Below are 21,725 nucleotides of genomic sequence, written 5' to 3' on the forward strand. Positions count from 1 at the left end.
GCGCCGCTCTGCTCTTGGGCCCCAACACTGGAAAGGGATGCCCTCTGGCAGAGGGATTCCAACTCCTGGTTGCACTCGGCAGCCGGCGGCCTTGGGGCGGCAGCTGAGGAGGAGGAGGATTTGGAGGAGGAGGGAGTTGGCGGCCGCCGAGGCCCGGGCAGCGGGCCCCGTCCGCGGCGGGCGCGCTCCGCGATCCTCCCTCGCTCGTCTCCTATGCTCATATTTGGACTCGGCTGCCAGTGCCCAGGAATTTCCCGTCATGCCTCCCGCCGCCCTGTCCGTCGCCCGGAGCCGGGGAGGAAGGGAGGGAGGCTCGGACAGCGGCGGCGGCGGCGGCTCCCTGGCACTTTCATGAGCCCGCGGTGGACCCTCCCGCGCCCCCTCTCGCTCTGCGTCTGCCTCAGCCTCTGCCTGGCCGCGGCCGCGGCCCGGGAAGCCGCTCAGTCGGGTGAGTTTGGGGCTCCCTCCCCGCCCCGCCTCTGCCCTCACGCCCGGACCCTGCCAAGTTGAGGTGTGACCCCGACCTCCGCTCCCCTGAGAGCGCCGGCAGCGCCCCTTTCAGCCTCCTGCGGGGACCACCCCCCCCACCTCGTCTCCTGAGCCGAGGAGGGGCGCGGGCGGTGAGGGGCGGATGGAAGGAGGGCAGGGCTGGCTTCGCCCCCGCCGACGGGAGGCGTCTGGCAGCGTGGCTGACACCTTATCCCGTCCCGGGAGCGAACCTGAGCCCGAGGGAGGCTCTCGAGCGACGCGGGCGCCCGAGGGAGGGGCGGCCGGGGCAGGGACGCCGCCCCCAGCTCGGGAGGGCGCGGGGCCCATCCCGGAGTCCCTTTCCCCGCGCGGGGCGGACCCGCCGCCGCGGCCGCTCAGATAACGGGCCTGGACGCGTGGGAACGGCCAGCCAGGCCCGCGCCTCCAGCCGCGCGTCCGGGAGGGGAGTGGGGCGCCCGGCAGCTGTGGGGGGGGCAGCGGCGGGCGCGCGGAGACTAGGGGTGCACCCGGAGGCGCACCGCAGCCCGCGCCGCGGGGTCAGGCTCCCGCGGCCCGGTGGGTGTCAATAGGCCAAAACCGAGCAAAATCCCGAATTTTACAGGTACCAGTTTTGTTTTGTTTTTGAGCGGAAAAAAATGCATCCGAGTCTGGTTTGTTAAGTTTCACCCTGGACTATTTACAAGTATATGATCGAAAGGTGCCATTCCTGCGTTATTTGGTTTATAAGCTCGTTTGATATAAGCTGTCAAGTGGGGGTAATTTTGCAGTCTTAACAGGATGATTTTTAAAGATAGTTTTCTTTAGATCATGTGGAAAATATCAGTGAGGAATGTTTTTTAAACATAAGATTACTATAAAAAGTAATTATTTCAAAGTACAAATGTAGAGTTTAAGGTAAATGTGAAATTGCACGAACTTCTATATTTGTGATGAGTATCTAGTCATCTCACTTCTTAATTTTATCTGGAATGGAAGAACAGAAAATATAATTCCTCAGAGGTGAGATTTCTCAGGAAATTTTGTTTTGCTTTTGTTTTTGCCACCAATAGAGTAAACTGTCAAGATAAGATATGGCTAACAGCTAGGATTTATAAATTAGTTGAAAGCTGACTCTACTAAGTATAGATTATATTCAGCACCCTCAGGTCTATCGCTTCATATTTCCATTTGCAGCGCTGGTGGCAAAATAGATTTTTTAAAAAATAGTTTTGTCTATAAAATAATCTTCAGGATTCATGTAATTTATAAAATTGTCAATTCAGATTGATGGCAGATTTTTAAAATATTTAGTATTTATCTATGTTAATTTAAGTAATAATACCAATTTCATGTTTGCTTCTAATTAATATTGTTTTTCAAGAAGACCTACTTTTTAATGGATTTATATTTTAGGAGTTACTTTAATAGCACTTCTTGGGGAACACAACAGGTTCTGTCTTCACATTTTATCAGCAGTCTTCTAAAGTATACTGTGCTGAACGATAAAGGGTAGATTGTAACTGCCAGAGATTATCTGTTGTTTTTTCTTTTTGCCCTCCCTCAGTGATGTGTTGACTTACCTAATACTTGTGGTCAAGCAGCCCTTAAAGACCCAAATCCATAGTACTATGGCCCCTTGCCAGAAATTTTGAAAACCAAGTTTATATTTGGACCATTTAAACACTTATTCTTTTAATTTTGGTCCCAACTGACATATTAGTCTAATTTCTGGTGACTTTTATTAGGGCCCTATGTAAATGTCTGGATTTTTTTTTAATATTAAAATAAGCATCTCTCTGCCATTGAGAATTTTGTCACAGTGCCTAAACTGCCTGTCTGCCAAGGTTGCAAGCATACAACCGTGTAGGTTCTGAATCAACACAGTTTTTTGGCTTTTAAAGGTGCTTGGTCTAATATCTTAACTGAAATGTTAACCCATTTAGTCAGAAATCTTTACCCTTTTGCTAAACTTAAGTAACAAGAATATCCAAAAAGTATCTCAACAGTAGTTTTCATAGATTTTTCTAATACAATTTTTCTTTTATAATTAAAAATAAATTTTCAACCGTTAGAGCAGCTTTAGGAAATAATGCTTTTTGGTCCTGTCATAATCTGGTCACAGTCCCTTTGATTTTTATCTCACCTGTGTTACTATAGTTAGGGATTTGGTTGATAAATTTCGTTTTGATATTTAGCTTCCTTCTCTGTAAAATGATGAAGTTGGACAGAGTTTCCATGTCCCTTCCAACTCTAGGATCCTGTAATATTGTTTTTGTTTATATAATCCTGCAGAGCCACCCACTACATTGGTTCAAACTTCTGATTGTCAACTCTGACTTGCTATACTTGTTTAACTGCTTTACTTGGAGTCAGATCTGATGGGTGCGGATCCAGCTTTGGGGAGACTGGATCTGTCTCAGGAAAGTCTTGATACCTGGCATATCACACAGATGCACACGCCTGGACAGAGTTCCATGATATTAAGCTTCTGTTACTTTTTTCCCCTTACCTAATAGCAGGAAGTGCTGGTTATATCATAGGGTAAATAGTTAAGCCAAGCCCTAAGATGGTTTGATATTCAGTTTTGGATTTGGGTCTGGGCTAGGGATACCACTGGAGAGCACCCAAACCTTTGTGTGGTTGGGTGCTAATTACTTGGGGCATTCCAGACGAAGTGCCCTATATTCAGTTATGACCTTTTTCTCATGCCTCAGAGGAGACTGAATTGAACCTACCCATCGGGTTTATTCACAATTAAATCGGCTTTGGGTAGGAGGGTAATCAGATAGCTATTTAATTTACCAGTTGTTAGCATCTCTGGTTGCTGTACAGTTATCTCAAGGCTTTACCTTGAGTATTCCTATATTTTCTCCTTCCTGGGGATGATGGGTTTTCCCTTTAAAAATGCTCAGCATAATCCTGTATCTCTGTTCAAATATTTGTCTGTATAGCATACCAAGGTCATATATATGGCTTTTAAGGAAATACAAAGGAAAAGAAAGTATAGGAAAGGTAGATCAGTAATAAATCAACCAGTTGACCTTATGAAGGATTTTGGTTATTGCTGCATTTAAGCTTCTGTTCCAAGTAATACAAATGAACTTGAACTAGTTTTAGGAAAAAGAAAGAAAGAGAGGGATTTGATGGAAGCCAAATGCACGCAGACCTTATTAGGGACCAGGGACTGGAAAATCTGGAGTTTCCTCTGTCTCTACTCTTTGCATTTCTTTGCTTCATTGTTCTCTCTTTGCTGACCTTTTTTTTTTTTTTTCTCTTTTTTCCTGTGTTCACAGTTGTATGTGGCTGCTCAGCAGCTCCTGGGTATTTAGGTGTCCCTCAGTTCCAAGCACAGGGAGAGACTAAATCAATGTGCCTTGACCCTGAATTCCTGAGACAAAGAACCTGATAGACATAGCTTGGGTCACATGGTTGATCTAGATTTTCTCTATGGTCTCTTCTAATTTTAGACTTCTTTGTACTATGCAAAGTGCGTAGTACAAACATTTAAATGGTTTGACTTTGCATTTTTCAATTTTATATTATGGGGTTATTAGTTCTTAAAATGTGTGTATAATTTTCTCTTGGTTGCAATGTGTGCATAGAAGAGTGTGTCACCTTCAGTGGATCCTAAGATGTAGAGCCTTTCCTTCATACTGCTGCAGGAATGCTGAAGAGCCAGGCTCTGGGGAGTAAATTGAGTGTAGCACCACATTCAGGATTCAATGCATCTCAGGATCCAACTGAGTTGTGAAAGTCCGGTTTAATAACAACTGATCCATCCTGCAGATAATCATCTGCATATTTTCAGGAATTAATTGAAGTAAAACATAGTTTTAATTCATTAAAACTATGTAGGTGATCATTAGAGACTTTCAAAATTGTAATAGTTTAGGCACCCAGAGTTCATCAGGTTTTCTTTCCTATTTCTCACACTTCTAGCATTTTCCACCTCTATGTTTCCTTTATCTGCTGCCTGGAATACCTTTCTCTCATAACCTGTTGAAGTCCTTATGGCCTCTGTTGCATGGTATTTTGTGAAGCTTTCTGCATCTCTTAGAATTTCTCATTTCCTTATGCTTCTAAGACATTTTTACCTCTATTGGAGCACGGTTTTACCATCTTGCATTATAAAGTCCATATGTGTTCATATTCATCACTGGACTGTAAGTTCTATGAGACCGATGAATCATCTCAAAGAACTCTGGTAGACTGTTAGCATCCATTGTCCCAGGTATAATGCTTTCAACCTTTCAAATGTTCTGAAGCGTTTATGGCGTCCTGCTTGTCACTACCTTTTTCTTTTGACATTGGAGCTCAGTCACACGGCTCTTCTTTGTCAGGGTTCTTGTCTGTTTTCTAGATTTTACAGGCTTTTCCATGAATATGCTACTTTCCTGTGTGAGAATCAACTTTATAGAATTATAGGATGTTTTCCTATAAGTTGAGGTGGCATGGGGAAGAAGAATATAGCAAACTCATGTGGAAGGAAATCAACTTTTGTCGAGTACCCAGTATTTAGCAGATCAGATTGGGCAGGTGTAGAAAATAATTGGAGCATATATGAGGGGGGAATAGTGGGAAAATAAAGTATAAAGATGGAAAATTAGGTTTGGCCTAGAACATGGAAGGCTTTTAATGCTGGGCTAGGAAATTTGGACTGGGTTAGTAAGCTATGAGACTGAAGTTTTTTTGGTGCTGGAAATGTCATAATCAGAGTTGAATTATGGGATATATTATCTAATAATTCAGAGGATGAATTGAATTGGGGAAGAAACAATTGGACTAATAAAGAAAAGGGTTTTTGTTAGAGAATGAAGACCTAAACTAGGGTAGTGACAATAGGGTTGGAGAAGTATTGCTGAAGCAAATGAGACAGAGAGAAACAGTTAATTGGATGTGGGGAAAGAGGGATGAATAAAGGTGATGGTAAGATGTTAAGCCTGGATGATTAGGAGAAGTGAACTCAGAGCAGGTTTATAGGTGGGGGTAAAAAGTAAGTTGTGTTTTAGATCTATTACGTTTGAGGCACTGGAAGAATATGCATGTGGAGATGTGTGGTGGAATTAGAAATGTGAGGCTGTAATTTGGAGAGATTGGAGCTGGAGATAAAATGTGTATGAGTAAGGGAGGTTAAAAATAAAGGGGAGAAGAAGAATTTGTCGACTGGAGTAAGAGCAAAGGCACAGGAAAAGTATCATAAAGAAGATATGCTTTGGTCTGGCTTTGAAAGATGCCCAATCAGTACATGGCATTCTGTCCATGATCTTTCCTTGTTTAGGGGACACCACATTTACTCCCTCCACAGTTAGTGCCTGGGAAACACTGAACAAAGGGTGCTGCAGCCAGAATGACCTTCCTAACCTGCAGAATTGTTGCTACTACTTCTTTGTTTAACCCCCTCCAGTGGCTTCTTAAGATAAGGGACTAACTCCTTAAAAGTCTTCATCATCACCAAGCTCCTCTGTGCTCTGGGCCTCCTACAAGTTGTTCAGTTGGCCTTGAACACACATTCTGCTCAGTCTCCTCCCTGTTCCTCCCTTTACCTTCCCCAAGAATGTGAAGCAGATACGATTCCCACCAGAAGGAGGACTCTTTGGCTTTTTTTTGTCCTTTATGGGCAATTTTTATTGCCATGGTCAGGTTCTTATCCATACAATAATTAATGACCTTTTCCTAATCTATAATCACATCCCTCCCCCTTTCTTACAGAATGCTTTGCTTCTCTTATCTCTTCAAGTGTCACCTGCAAGGTTCTTGCACTTGAATTGGCCACACTGGCCACAGTACCCTGACTCTGATGCTTGGCTGTGGTAGCCTGGAGCAGCATTGTGACCTGGCATTTGTATAACCGGGTTGCCCAGCTGTGTGCTGATTTGGAAACAGCAAGACAATTTCTTGTACCTGACTTTCTGAAGGAAAGTGGAGGGAATTTATTGGGTTGGCCAAAAGGTTCATTCATTTTTTTCTGTAAGATGGCTCTAGTAGCACTTAGTTGTCTTCAACTTCATTCAAAACAATTTTGTTAGATTGTATGTGAAAGCTGTCATTATCAACATGCATTTTAAAAAAGACTTATCAAAATTGGTGAATTTTTTGTGTAGCCATTTTAATATTGAAAATGGAAAAAAAATCAACATTTTTGACATATTATGGTTTATTATTTCAAGAAAGGTAAAAACACAACTGAAACGCAAAAAAAGATTTGTGCAGTGTATGGAGAAGGTGCTGTGACTGATGGAATGCATCAAAAGCGGTTTGCAAAGTTCTGTGCTGGAGATTTCTCTCTGGACGATACTCCACGGTCAGGTAGACCAGCTGAAGTTTATAGCGATCAAATTGAAACAATAAGTGAGAACAATCGATGTTATACCATGCAAGAGATAGCTGACATACTCAAAATATCCAAATCAAGCACTGAAAATCATTTGCACCAGCTTGGTTATGTTAATCGCTTTGATGTTTGGGTTCCACATAAGTTAAGTGAGAAAAACCTTCTTTACCGTATTTTCACATGATTCTCCACTTAAACATAATGAAAATGTTCCTTTTTTAAAACAAATTGTGACGGGCGATGAAAAGTGGATACTGTACAATAATGTGGAATGAAAGAGATCGTGGGGCAGGCGAAATGAACCACCACCAACCACACCAAAGGCCAGTCTTCATCCAAAGAAGATATTATGTATATGGTGGGATTGGAAGGGAGTCCTCTATTATGAGCGCCTTCCAGAAAACCAAACGATTAATTCCAACAAGTACTGCTCCCAGTTAGACCAACTGAAAGCAGCACTCAACGAAAAACGGCCAGAATTAGTCAACAGAAAATGCGTAATCTTCCATCAGGATAACACAAGACCGCATGTTTCTTTGATGACTAGGCAAAAACTGTTACAGCTTGGCTGGGAAGTTCTGACTCATCCGCCTATTCGCCAGACATTGCACCTTCGGATTTCCATTTATTTCGGTCTTTACAAAATTCTCTTAATGGAAAAAATTTCAATTCCCTGGAATACTGTAAAAGGCACCTGAAACAGTTCTTTGCTCAAAAAGATAAAAAGTTTTAGGAAGATGGAATTACGAAGTTGCCTGAAAAATAGCAGAAGGTAGTGGAACAAAAGGATGAATACATTGTTCAATAAAGTTCTTGGTGAAAATGAAAAATGAGGCTTTTATTTTTACTTAAAAACCGAAGGCACTTTTTGGTCAACCCAATACTTCATTGAGAGGACTTATTTGCACCGACTGTAAATAAAGGTTTGTAAATTATGGAGATGACTGCAGGTGAAATAGAGAAACAATGCTGGTAGAGGAAATGTCTTCTCAGGGCCTAGCTTCCTGACCAACGGTCTATCCTGGTTCTAAGTTTCTAAATATAGTACATTGTTCCAAATGCTCATCTAAAGAGACATGTTTATGTTCAATATACAGGATTAAGAGTAATTTCTAACTCATTTAAAAAAAGGGGACCCTCCCATGTGCTAGTAGTTGTGCTTTTAGTAGTTGTTGACTGAGAAAATACTAGCAAAAATCCACTGTAAAAATTTGAGTTTTTTTTTAAATATAAAAGCATTATCATATGTTTGGAAAGTACACATATGTGGAAATTATGACTCCCAGAGTCTATAGACAACACTTGATTTCTTGCTTTGTGAATCTTCTCAGGGAGGTTCTGGTCTCAACATTCAGCGGCTCCTTGTCGTCTCCCTTTAGAGCATGGGGGAGACTTTTGTTTGAAAATTTGAGCTGTAGCTGAACTTTTGCAATGACAGGAAAACTCTTTCTCAACATCTTCTTTCAATAGCATTTGCCTGTTTTATGCCAGGCAATGTACTTTATGCTAAGGCCTGGCTATTATGTAGTCTCAGGGATTAGTACATGAACACTTTTCAAAAATTATATTTTCAGGTATATAAGCATCATTTTTAGGGCAATCGTGCTATTATAAAGATGAAAATTAGTAGATGATTTGCATGCAAGTACATATCTTCTGCAATCTCTGTTATGGCCATGGAATAACTATCTGCTATTACTATAAATTACACAGTGAATTTTTATGGTTTGTTGGGTCAGTTATTTTATTTAAAGGCAAAAACGAAAATCCAAACAAAACAAAACCAGCCAGTCCTTCAGCACATATGTTAAAGCAACATTGAAAATAAGCCCATGCTGCATGTTAGAGTCCTTAAAAAATATCAGGACAGCCCTTGTATAAATCCTAGAGCCCTGAATTTTACATTATTCTTTCATTTCTCTTGCTTCTATTGTGTTTAGTTGTCAGAGAGAGAATCTGGACTTGGTTGCGGTTGGGAGAGATCTATAGTGACTATTGTAGGTGGATTCTTCTTTTATCTTAGATTAGTAGTGTGAAGTAAGGAAAGGTAGGGCCATGTCTCCCAGTACACAGTACAAGAGAATAGATAGAACAATAGGTGAGGGGCCACAAGTGGTCTTGGAGCTCTGGGCTGACAGTTGTTAAGTGTGAAAAAGAAAAAGTGCATGCATTGTTGTCCTTGTTCCTTATTTCTTGTGTGTGAATATGCCTTCTAGTCAGATCACCCTAAGGGGCCGGGAAGAGGATGGGTTGAAGGCAGAGGGTGGTTACCTATGTGCAGAATCAGTTGAAAAATTGCAGACTCATTAGCATATATGCATTCTTATGTATATGTTCATGTCACAGGGGAGTCAGCATAGTCACTGGATAGCGACTTGGAAGACTGGGTTTCCTAGTCTTGATCTTGCCTAAGGCCTTTTAACTCCCTGTGCCTCAGTTCTCACATCTGCAAATTGAATGAATTCAGATGGGCAATACCTGATGTTGCTTTTGCATTCTGTAATTCTATAGAATGATTCTATAATCTCTGGGTTGTCTAAAAGTCTTCAAGTACCTTTCATAATTTTTAATGGAAGTGACATGATTAATAAATTATGCAAAATTGTGTTCTCTTGTTATGTTTGGTTCAAGCTGTCTATTTTGTGGAACTAAATATAAAGGTTATTCTGAGACTAAGATTCTACATTTGAACCTTGTAGCCTAGTGTAATTTGATCCATAAGCAAAGTTACATAACCCTTTTAAAGATTTAGTATTGATTTAGAGGATAGGTTACAGTGTATTAGAAGCATCATATTAGCTATCCCATCTAAAGTAATGGCATTAAGCAGGAGAAATTATGTTGGTTGTTCTAAATGTACAGCTAAGAATTGCTTATTTAGGCTTGGTGATATATCTCAGATGGGAAAAGTCCTCTTTTATCAGGGTACACTGCCAGTGGAATTTGCCTTTGACCATCCTAGAAATATATTTAACTCTTAAAACTAGTTAATTTGGTCTTATCATTAAAGAAGAAAATCTCTTCCCTTGAGCTTTAAAGAGAAAAAAACTTTACTAATTTGAGAGGTTAAAAAAAATTTTCTTTTGCCTTTAAAATGTATTAGTAAGTTTTTCCCTTTTTATTATAAAATATTTCACACACACAAAAAGAATACATAACGCCTATACAAGGTATAAAGAATAATTTCCAAAAGTCTGGGTACCCCCACTCAGCTTCAGGAATGGAATGTTGAAGCTGTGACCTTCACCAGTCCTATCTTCCCTTTACTTAGAAGTACTCAGTCATGCATTTTGTGATTATCACTTAACATAAATGATAACTGATAAGCTCTTGCTTTCTTTATAGGTTTACCATAGATGTAGCCCTACATATTTTATTGTTTAGTTTTGCATGTTTTGGAATGCTACATAAATGGTATTATCTGCTGTATAACTTCCATAACTTGCTTTTTTCCCCCATGACATTATATTTGTGTTATCCATATTGGTGTATGTAACTCAATTTTTTTAGAGATTAGCATTTCTTTTATTATCTATATGTTTTTCTACTTTTTATTTATTTCTGCTCCTTGCACATTTATCTATTAGGGTTCTTGTATTTTCCAGTGGATCAAATCTTTGTATTTTCTCCCATTGGTTTTATGCTTCATTATCCATATATCAAATAATAATAATAATGATAACGATAATAAATAGCAAATACAAACAAATGTTACTATGTGCCAGGCACTAGTTTAAGTATTTACTGTTTACATATATTAACTCATTTAATGCTCGTGGCAGCTTTATCAAGGAGGTACAATATTATTATGATAGTTCATATATTAAGATTAGTGCCTGAGGCACTGAGGCATTCCATCATTTGAATCCAGGCAGTCTGGCTCCAGAGTCCGTGCTCTTCATCGTTACACTATTCTGACTCACTCTTTATATAGTCGTTTCTTTTGATTACATTTTTTCCCATTTAACTTTTTAAGGTGTTAAAATGTTTCTGTGACATTTGAAAAAGAATGACCATAGTGTGATGTTCAGATTGGTTCTCCTGTACAATACCAGTTGCTTAAAGTCATTCCAGTTTAATTTGTGTCATGGTTAGATCATGACTTTTTTATACAGGTGTGGTTTTTTCCCCCCATATTCTGGGATTTATTATTGCTTTTTTTAAAATTTTTTCTGATTAGAGGAAAAAAAGTATGCCTTCTTCATTATCCTTCTAAAATCTTTCAGTTTTTTACTTTTGGTGTGTGGTTTGGAATTGATTCCATTGATTCCCTGTGCTAATTTGGGCCAGTTTCTTCATATTTAGACGATGACATCCTCTTTTAAAAAATACGTGAGTGACCTTATATGAATCACTTAATCTTCCTGAGCCTTGGATTTCCCAACTAAGCTGTTTTGTTAAGTATGATTATTTTAGTAATCAGACATATGTGACTGCTAATCAGAACTTCCTGTGTGTGTGATATAACCAAGTGTGAAATAACCAAGAGAGATCATGAAGGAAAATAATTAAAGGGAAGTTCTTGATAGTGATTAGAAATTGCTGATTTTCCCCAACCCCTTAAATTACAGAGCAAAAAACTTTGGCATAGAGAGAGAAAATCCCTTTGTATCCTTACTTTTTTGGTATAGCTGTAATTTTTTCCTAAATTGATTAATTTCCTAATGAATTAATTTTTCTCTTACATTCAGTTACTTTACAGTTTTTTAAGGTTTTCCTAAACTCTTGGATAATCTCCTAATATCCCTCATTTAAATATGCTCAAATTTCTCTCATCTTAAAAAACAAACAAAAAGCCTACTCAGCCTGTCATCCTCTGTGACAAAGTTGTTTTACAAGTTGTTCACATCCCGGCTATCACTCTTTTTCTGTCATCCATCCAGAAATATGTATTGAGTTAGATATATGATCTTAGGCAAATTAATTAAATCATCTGTGCCTCAGTTTCTTCACTTGCAGAATGGGGATAGTAGCATTCCTACCACATGGACTGTTGTAATCGTTAGATGAGACAGCATATGTGAGTCACTTAGCACAGAGTCTTCCACAGAGTTAATTCACAGTAAACGTAAGCTAGCAACTCCATGATCACCATCCTAGTCTCATCATTATCATTGTCATTCTGGAACAACACTCTCCTTGACCTCTGCCTTCTTTGGCCACTGCTCCTTCTTCATCTTCTTTACTAGTTCTTTCTCTTCTAGCTCCCCTCCAAATGTGGAGGTTCCTCAGGGCTCTGACATTTTCTTTTCTCATTTTACACATTTTCTTAGGCAATCTTATTTACTCCATGGCTTCAGTTCCATTTGATAAATTAACTCCCCCCAAATTTACCGACAACCTAGTTCTGTACCTAAGCTACAGTCCTGTATACCCACTTTCTTCTATAGCATCTCCATTTGGTTGCTTGTGTGTACCTTCAACATGTTCAAAACTTATTATTATTTGTTTTTTTTTTTTTGCCCAAGCTTAAGTCTCCCACCTTGTTCCCTAGCTTAGTAAATGGTATTGCTAAGTGCCCAGTTCCTTGAGCCAGAACTGGAGTCCTCTTAATTTTTTTTCCCTATCTCACGCCCTGTATGAATCGTTTGCCTAGATGATTTCTACAGTAGCTTCCCAGTTAGTCTCACTACCTCTTTTCTGATGCCACCCCCATCCATTTCCCACATTTTAGTCATGGCAGTCTTTTAAATTCAAAGATCTGATCATGTTACTCTCCTTCGATTACTTCTCTTTCTTTTTAGGATGAAGTCCCAAATTCTTATAATTGCTTCAAGATTTTCTTTTGCCTACTTCATCAGCCTCGTCATCTCCCCCATCTGTTCCTCACTTACACCTTCCAGACACCCTGCTCTTCTTTCATAACCTTCAGTGGGTTACACACACTCTTATCTCAGGGCTACTGCTCATCTTTTTCTTTGTCTGGTACACTTCTTTCCTCATTCTTAATCTGAGCAACATAGTCTTATCCTTTATTCTTAGTTTAAATATTACTACCTGCAGGAAGGCTTTCTTATACCTCCCAAACTAGACTACTTCCCTGTGTTATATAGGATCTTTATTCCCTTTCTGCTTCTCCGTGATCCTTATTGTACATATTCTTACAAATATGTAAGCTTCATGGTGGCAGGGACCATGGCATCTTATTTCTCACTTTGTTCCCAGCATGTTTGTTAAATAGACTAAGAGATGAATGCAGCGTGGGCTTGCCCAGTTTGGGGAGTGAGAGGCTTCTCCTGAGTTTGGTGTGTTTTTCTTAATCTTTCAAGGTGATAAAAGGGGAGAAGAGAAAAGTTTAGGTTTACCATAGTTTAACTTTCAGACTTTAGGGGCATCAGGTAGAGAGGAGGGAAGCAGCATCAGAACTGGAGGTGGCTCTAGCAAGAAGTATTGCCTTAGGGTTGAAGTTTCTTTCCTCTAATTTGGGTGACATCAGAAATTCCAGGCAGTGCCCCGAGTATTTCCCAGTTTTGACTGTCTTTTTCAAAAGTCAGCCTTGACAGTGCTTCCCAAATCCTTGGTACGCTAGGCTTGACCATCACCACAGTACCCCTGCTTAGTGTGGCTTTCAGTGTCAGAAGTGCTTGCTGCAGTGACCTATGGGATCTAGACATACCCTGTGCCGGTTATCAAGCTCTCCATACCTTTGACCTACCTGTTCTCTGGACTTGGCTCCTGCTATTTAGAATCCTGGATTCTCTTTCACTAACTTGCAGGAACAGTGTTTGCACATGGATGAGTTAGGAGTTGGCCTTTTCTTCAATACATCCTCTGTACTTTATCTTGCACAAGTTTATCCTATTTTAGTTCCCAGGGCTGATATATATAGATTTCCTCTATTTTTATATTCTATTTACCATTTCAGTGGGAACTGGTAGGAATCTGATTAAGGGAGAACATGAGTGAGTTCTCTCTTAAAAGATATTTATTCGTGTTGCCACTTTTGTCTTTGTGTGTGTGTGTGCACTTGTGCGTGCACATGTATGTGTGCATGTATGCAGTCTCTCTTTTTCTTTCTGCTGCTTTTCTTTTTTGATCCCACTATGCCATTTATTTGTTATGTAACTATATGAGAGTCATTTTTCAGTAGGTGCATTTAAATCATTTATATTTTATGTTATCAGGGACATATATTTTTTAAAATTTATTTTTAAATTTTTGGCCGTGTTGGGTCTTTGTTGCTGCGCACGGGCTTTCTCTAGTTGTGGTGAGTGGGGGCTGCTCTTCATTGCGGTGCGAGGGCTTCTCATTGCTGTGGCTTCTCTTGTTGCAGAACACGGGCTCTAGGCGCGCGGGCTTCAGTAGTTGTGGCACGCGGGCTCAGTAGTTGTGGCGCACAGGCTTAGTTGCTCCGCGGCATGTGGGATCGTCCCAGACCAGGGATCAAACCCATGTCCCCAGCATTGGCAGGCAGATTCTTAACCACTGCACCACCAGGGAAGTCCCCATCGTGAACATATTTGATGACACTCTTTGTCCTGCTGTTTTATCCCTTTTTAATGATCTTTTCCCCTTGGTTTTCAATCTTTGGCATATGGTTTCCATGTTTTATTTGCTTTTATCTTTCATAGGGATTGAAACAGTGACATCATATTTTAGGTTCCACGGCCTTGAACAAGTGTTTAAAAATATCATTAAACCTGAACTAATCTAGTCATCAAATTAAAAAAAGTAAGATTCAACAGCGTTTCGCCCTTCTCTGCAGGAAAAATTTTGGATTATTTTATTATTATTTTTTCCCGCTCTGCTTTTGTTAACTAAAGTGGGACCTGTAGATCTACATGATTATTGCTGAATTGTTATTTTTATATTATATGTTCACTCTTTTAAGGATTGTTTTTATCTTTTTCGTTTTCATTTAATTATGTAATAACATCTACTGCATTCAGCGATTATGACCATACCTTTGATACCTTAACTTCATCATTCTTAAGGATATTTTGATTCATGTGCCATTTGGTTAGAGTCTATCCAAGAGTTGATGTCTTTCCTGAGCTCTCCCGTTACCTGAGGGAAATACAGAATGTTGTATAACGTGTTACCTTTCCCTTGCAAAACAACATTTAATTGAATCCAAAAAAGCATAATTAGGAGGCTAGAAAATGCTTATAGAATAGTCTGAATGCAAATAGTACTGTAATTATAGAATATAAAATGTTGCTAGCATTGCCTATGGAAGAAGTACCTGGGAACAGTGTAAGTTACCGACACTCAGATGACAAATCAAAGGCATTGGTGGTTCAATGGTAGAATTCTTGCCTCCCAGATGACAAATCAATATCAGTTACAAGGTTACTACTGGGAATTCGGTACCTCTAATGTTCTAGATAATTCTCAGGGTCATGATGCAAAATCAGTTATAAGTCCTAGAATAGTTTTATCTTTGAGTAAGAGTGAATGATATTGGCAGTTTTAATTGAATTACAACAGTATTTTATAACTGCTGTTGATATGTTCAAATTAGAGTTGACCAAAGTTTACTTTGTCAGATTCCTGTTTTATTAGGACATTTGCCTCATGCATGCATAAAGTTATATCACTCTATATAATTGACTGAAACAGTTGATTGCAAAACTTGAAATTGTTCCTTTTTGCCAAAGATAATGATTTTTTGACAATCACTAAAACATAATTACTGAAATAGAAAAATTAATCTTAAATTAATCTTACCTGAGTTGTCTTTTATACAATCACCTCAGTCTTACCCTGCCCAAAATGGAACTAATTAAACCTTTCAACCCAGACACACACACATGCACGATCGCATGCACACTCATGCAAACATGAACACATGCATACACACTCTCTCTCTCACTCTCTATCTGTATCTCTACCTGGTATCTCAGACCTCCTCTGCTTTTCCTTCTCAGTAAGGGAAGTAAAATTCACTGAGCAGCCTGCTAGTTATCTCACTTAATCCTTCCAAAGCTTAGTGAAATAAGTGTTATGGCCTACATCATGCAGGTTAGGAATCAGAGACAAGAAACTAATTTGCTCAGAATTTATCAGCTGGTTAAGTGATAGAGTCAGAAGTTAAACCCAGTTCTGATTCTCTCCTGTATACTGCACTTCCTGGGTATAGGATAGGACTCTAGTCCTGGGCGATCTAGTACATTATGAACAGAGATGGGGAAAAACAGAGGAAGTGACATTTGAGTTCAGTTCTATGAAAGCATTTATTGAGCCTTTATTTTACAGAAGTGAATACCTCTGGCTGCTCTCAAGGAGTTTTTAGGAGAGGCATATCTATCTATCTATCTATCTGTCTATCTATCTCTAAAATTTTAACGTGCAGTAATAGATAAATAATAGAGGTACTGAAGTAGGAAGTAGTGTAGAGAGGTAGAATTGATTCATTTTCTAATGGAAGGGTTGGGGAGAAGGGTGAGAAGAATAGCTGTGAAAAAAAGTTTCCCAGAGGAGATGATATCTAAACTGGGTCTTGAAGGTTAAAAATGAAGATTTCATTCTTTATGTAGTATGAAAAATATGGGTGATATGGTGGAAAAGGTGTGTGGGAAACAATAAATAGTTGACTGTTATCAGAAGAGAATCTTCATTCATTCATTCAACAAACACATATTGAATACTTATTAGAGGTTAGGCACTGGTGAGGTACTAGAGATAGAGTAAAGGACAAGAGAGTTAGTGGATTGTACCATTGTGTACCAGGGAGTGTTGGGGACTGAAGTTAAGATAGGAAAAGAATGAATCTGATAGGTTCTCTCCCCATAGGTGTTAATGAGCCATGGAAGTACATGAAGCAGTGTTCTGACATGGTCAGAGCGAGTATACATCACTTCTGTAGCAGTATAGAGACTGGCTGTGAGGGGAGTCAGGGTAGAGGCAGGAAGACCAGTAAGAGGCCATTACTATATTCTAGATGAGAGATGAAAAGAAAAGGATGTATTTGAGCAATATCTTGGAAATAAGATTGACAGCACTTGGTGTTAATTAAGTATGAAAGATTAAAATAGAAAATAATTGAGGATGACTCGCAGATTCGGGGTTTAGTGGTTGTGTAGAATGGAAGTACTTTCTAACAGGATCAGGAATACAGAAAGAATAATAAATTGGTGAAGAAAGAAAACAAATTGAGTTTTGGATGTGATAAATAGTTTGAGGTGCACATGAAATTCCTAAATTCTTTTTAAAACATGATTTAATCATCTAAAGTTAATGAAGAAAACCATTGAGGACAAAGTAGAAACAACATTATGCAAAGTACTTTATTTCTTTCACTTTTTGATCTCATTCAGGTTTTCTCCTTTCTCCCAAGTTCAACATGATGTTAAAAGATAGTTAATAGAGGCCATTAAGATTTACTTTTCAGTGGAATAGAAGGACTACATTTTCATAAAACTTCTCCTTTATCTGCGTTATCAGGTACAAGCTGCAAGGCATACCATCATGAGAAAATTCTTACTTTCTGCAATAGAAAGTAAACTTGGAGGGGAAGGATGCTAAAATTCTGATACAAAAGCAAATATTTATTTGCAGTTTCCAGTGCTAAAACTTTCTATTCCTGGAATGGTGGCGGAGTTCTAACTTAAAATATTTGAAGCACGATTTACAGATACCTATTTTTAGGGCTTATATTCAACTCATTAAAAACAGTTTTTTAGTGATAGATATAGATAACTGTAGTTTATAGTCGCAGGCATAGGACAGGATTTGTTCAGCCTGCATCAGCAAGTTTTTCTTTAGATGAAATGGTCCACCGAGGCACTGCATCTTTTTTAGCACGTCTAAGCTTTTTTTTTTGCACATGGTTCTTGATACAAGGGAACTTAAGGTGAAAAGCAACAGCCTCCAGCTCTATCCCTTCTCATCTCCGCCTCACTCCTGTGAAAATCATTCTTCTGGTGGTATTTCTTGATTCATCAATTTCAGATAATATCCAGTTATGAAAAATAAGGATTTATCTGCTCTTTCTTCTCCATTTTGTCTACCATTGTTTATTGTTTTGTTGATTTTTAAAATTCCCTTATTGTTCACTTTTGTAACATTAAATAATATATTTGCTCATGAACTTTTGATAGGCTACATGACAAACTGTTGTGACAAAAAGATTCCAAGCAGAGTGACTGACATAAGTAGAAGTTTATTTTTCTCCCCCATGATAACCTAAGGTAGGTAATAGCCTAAGGTTGAGTTGGAGAGTAAGTAGCTTTGCTTCATGACCTGTTAAGTCTGCCTTTCTCAAGTAGCTTCCATCCCAGTGTCCAAGTGCGCTGTTGCAGTTTTTGCCATTTCGCAGGGGGAAGAGGAAGTCTAAAGCAAGTAACTTTGTCTTTAAAGGAGGTGACGTGAAAGATCACACATCATTCCACTGGCTAGAACGTAGTATCATATTCACAATTAGCTGCAAAGGAGGCAGAGAAATGTAGCTCTATGTTCAGCTAAAGTTTCAGAGCATTCTGTTACTAATATGGAGAAGGAAGAATGGATTCTAAGGGTTCAGTTGGCATTTTGCAGTTTAGTTAATATCTCCTAATTCTCTACTTTATAAGATGGGGGTCCTGATACTCTCACCCTTTATTCTGCCTTTCTTTCCGGGCATTCTTTACATTTTGTTAGCTATGTACATTTTCTTTTTGTTTTATTTATTTATTTATTGGCTGCGTTGGGTCTTCATTCCTGCGCGGGCTTTCTGTAGTTGCAGCGAGTGGGGACTACTCTTCGTTGCGTTGCGTGGGCTTCTCATTGCAGTGGCTTCTCTTGTTGCGGAGCACGGGCTCTAGAGCGCGGGTTCAGTAGTTGTGACGCACGGGCTTAGTTGCTCCGCGGCATGTGGGTTCTTCCTGGACCAGGGTCCAAACTCGTGTCTCCTGCATTGGCAGGTGGAGTCTTAACCACTGAGCCACCAGGGGAGTACTTTTTGTTTTAAAATGTGAAGTTACTAATGTTTACATTCTGTTCTGCAACCACAGCCAAATCTTTGTCTATAGGTTGTCTCTAAAATCTTATTGTTTTACATATTGTTTACTTACAGGTCAAAAAATGAACCGTTACAGTTCCTTTTCCTTAGGGCCAGGGTCATGATCCCTGAGCCACTGGGAAGGACAAACTTTTTTTTTTTAGCATCATGGCAACGAATATTTTTTTTCTTACATTTATAGATTGATTAAAATCAGGGCACTCTATTTCTAAGGTCTGCATCTGGGCACTGACTTATTAGATCAGTAAGAAGGTACAGCGGATCTGGTTAGTGCCCAGGGAGCTTTCAGTCACTTCAGGAAATGAAATCTTCGTAATCAGTCATTCTATTGTCACCAGGAGCTACTCAATCAGTTTTGCAGCTGAGTGAAACCTTTAGTTCTTGAAGGGTTGGGACTAATTTGTTAGCTACAAATGATCCAAGATGAAGTAACTCTCTCCTAACCTTTATGTCTGGATATGAGAGGAGAGCCATATCTTCTGACCATGGTAAGAATCTCTTTGGGATATTTAGGAATAGAAGGGATGACTAATGAGAGAATCACTCTCGGCTTTTCAAAGTGGTCTCCTTGTTTTTAACATTGGACTTCTCAACCTTCCAGACCCTGTTGTTTTCCTAAACAAGGACAGCAATCTGGGGCATAAGAGTCCCTGCCATTGAGGAATTTTTTAATGTACTACAGGAGATTAAAATAGACTTCAGTTCAAATTCTGGCTCCAGTACTGGCCGTATGACCTCACGCAAGTTATTCTCTGAACCTTAGTTTCTGCTGGAACACATAATCCCCAAATTCCAGTGGCTTAAACCACTGAAGTTTTATTTCTTGCTTGTATTGCATGTTCATTGTCTGTCAGATGGGAACTCTGCTCCATGTCTCCTATTCCAGGATCATGGTTAATGGAGCAGTCATCATCTAATTGTAGAACATTGCTGATCACCGTTGGAGAGAGAAAGAGAGTTCTGGAGAGTCTCACGCCAACAATTAAGTGATCTGTTTTAGAAGTGGCATACAGTATCACTGTTCACAACTTATTGCCCAGAACTAGTGACACAGTCTCAAGAACCACAGGGGGCCAGAAAGTGCATTTCTACCATGTGCCTGGAAAATGGAGAGCCAGAAGTGTGGGGCAGATAGCACTAATGACTACCACATATAGCAGTTCCTACCTCAGGGTTGACATGAGGATTAAATGATATTAGATACACATATACACGATCACCTCGTGCAGGTACTCAAAAATGATTATTAGTAATAATATCATACTAATAAGATACACACATGCAAGATATTTGAATAACAATATGAGGTGGGACTAAAGATTCTTATAAGCCGTATAAGACTATACCACGCAAGTGCAAGTTGATGTTATGATTATCCAATAGATATTAGAAGATAGAGCATTAGAGCTTGTTTCAGTGTTGGAGGTAGATCTGTATAGTTATCTATCAAGAAATGATGGTTGAAGTTGTTAGAATAGGTGATATCTGTAAGAAAGAGATTAAATAGTGAGAAATACAGAGGGTACTAAAGGGATATCTCTGGAGCTTAGTTACAGTTTGGAAATCAGAAGGAAATACCCCAAGAAATAGAGAAGCAATTTCCAGAAAGGGAGGAAGAAAACAATACTGTGTAGAATAGAAAAGTCAAGTGAAGAATGTTTTCAGTAAGAAAAATCAACCATATAAAATGTCACTAAAAGGCATTGAGCTTCAGGTCTGTGAGTTCCACGGGGAACAAATTATCAACAGGGAATGTTACTTAAGGAAGGAATCATAGTATTAATTTAGAGGTATGTGTGTGCCAGGAGCTCCTCTAGTAGCAATCTTGCAAGGAAACTATTACAAACTCCAGACATACAGATGAGACTTTCAAAGCTCAGAGTAAACCTTGTCAAATGAAACCTAACTAGTCAGTGAGAAGGTTTAAATTTGAACTCAAGTACTAGAAAAGCAAAACTGTATTGTATAAACACAACAAAATGAAACAGTTAAAAAGACTGAAAAATTCTGAAGGCATTTTTTAATAGTAATCAAAAGTGATTTGTTTGTGTGGGTTTTGCTTTCCTGTTGGCACCTTTTAAATATTAAGAAAAACTTTTTAGATGAAACACATGTAATGTAGACACTGAAACTACATTGTCAGTGTAATCAATGGACTGTGAAATCAATATATATTTTAAAAGAGAAAGATTTGTGTTCTATATTGGTGATAGAAGTTTTAAAACATTAATGTGAGAATGAATAAATCCCTGAATTTGACTAGATCCTTTACAAAACAGGAATCCTGAAAAAAAGATAGCGTTTAATAGAGTTACAATTAACATAAGAAGATGGACTTAATGTCCATAATTCTATTTTATTTAAATAAATTTATTTATTTATCTATGGCTGCGTTGGGTCTTTGCTGCTGCGCGCGGGCTTTCTCTAGTTGCGATGAGCAGGGTCTACTCTGTTGTGGTGCGCAGGCTCTCATTGCGGTGGCTTGTCTTGTTGCTGTGTGCGGCCTCTAGGCGCGCCGGCTTCAGTAATTGTGGCTTGCAGGCTTCGGTAGCTATGGCTCGCAGGCTCTAGAGCGCAGGCTCAGTAGTTGTGGCGCACGGGCTTAGCTGCTTCGCGTCATGTGGTATCTTCCTGGGCTGAGGTTTGAACCCATGTGCCCTGCACTTGCAGGCAGATTCTCAACCACTGCTCCACCAGGGAAACCCCATAATTCTATTTTAATTATACCATTGGTGTACCTTCTTAATGGACACAGAGTAATCCTTGCATTGTCAATATTAAGTACAATTCTTTATGTCCTTTTCTTACTTTTTTTTTTTTTTTTTTGCGGTACGCGGGCCTCGCACTGTTGCGGCCTCTCCCGTTGCAGAGCACAGGCTCCGGACGCGCAGGCTCAGCGGCCATGGCTCACGGGCCCAGCTGCTCCGCGGCATGTGGGATCTTCCCGGACCGGGGCACGAACCCGTGTCCCCTGCATCTGCAGGC

General features: G+C 39.4%; 1 protein-coding gene across 2 annotated transcripts in view; it reads left to right on the forward strand.

The window, feature by feature from the left end:
* Positions 1–312: 312 nt before the first annotated feature.
* MSRB3 (methionine sulfoxide reductase B3) overlaps positions 313–21,725 on the forward strand; it is a 163,655-nt gene continuing 142,242 nt past the window's right edge. The window contains exon 1 of one of the 2 annotated variants that reach the window (XM_055085182.1): positions 313–448. The gene's annotated coding sequence lies outside the window, so the exon portion shown is untranslated. Of the gene's footprint in view, positions 449–982; positions 1,091–21,725 lie in introns of those variants that run through there. The other variant, XM_055085181.1, reaches the window with a different exon arrangement.

Source organism: Physeter macrocephalus, chromosome 6 (genome assembly GCF_002837175.3).
Source record: "Physeter macrocephalus isolate SW-GA chromosome 6, ASM283717v5, whole genome shotgun sequence".
NCBI classification, from domain to species: domain Eukaryota; kingdom Metazoa; phylum Chordata; class Mammalia; order Artiodactyla; family Physeteridae; genus Physeter; species Physeter macrocephalus.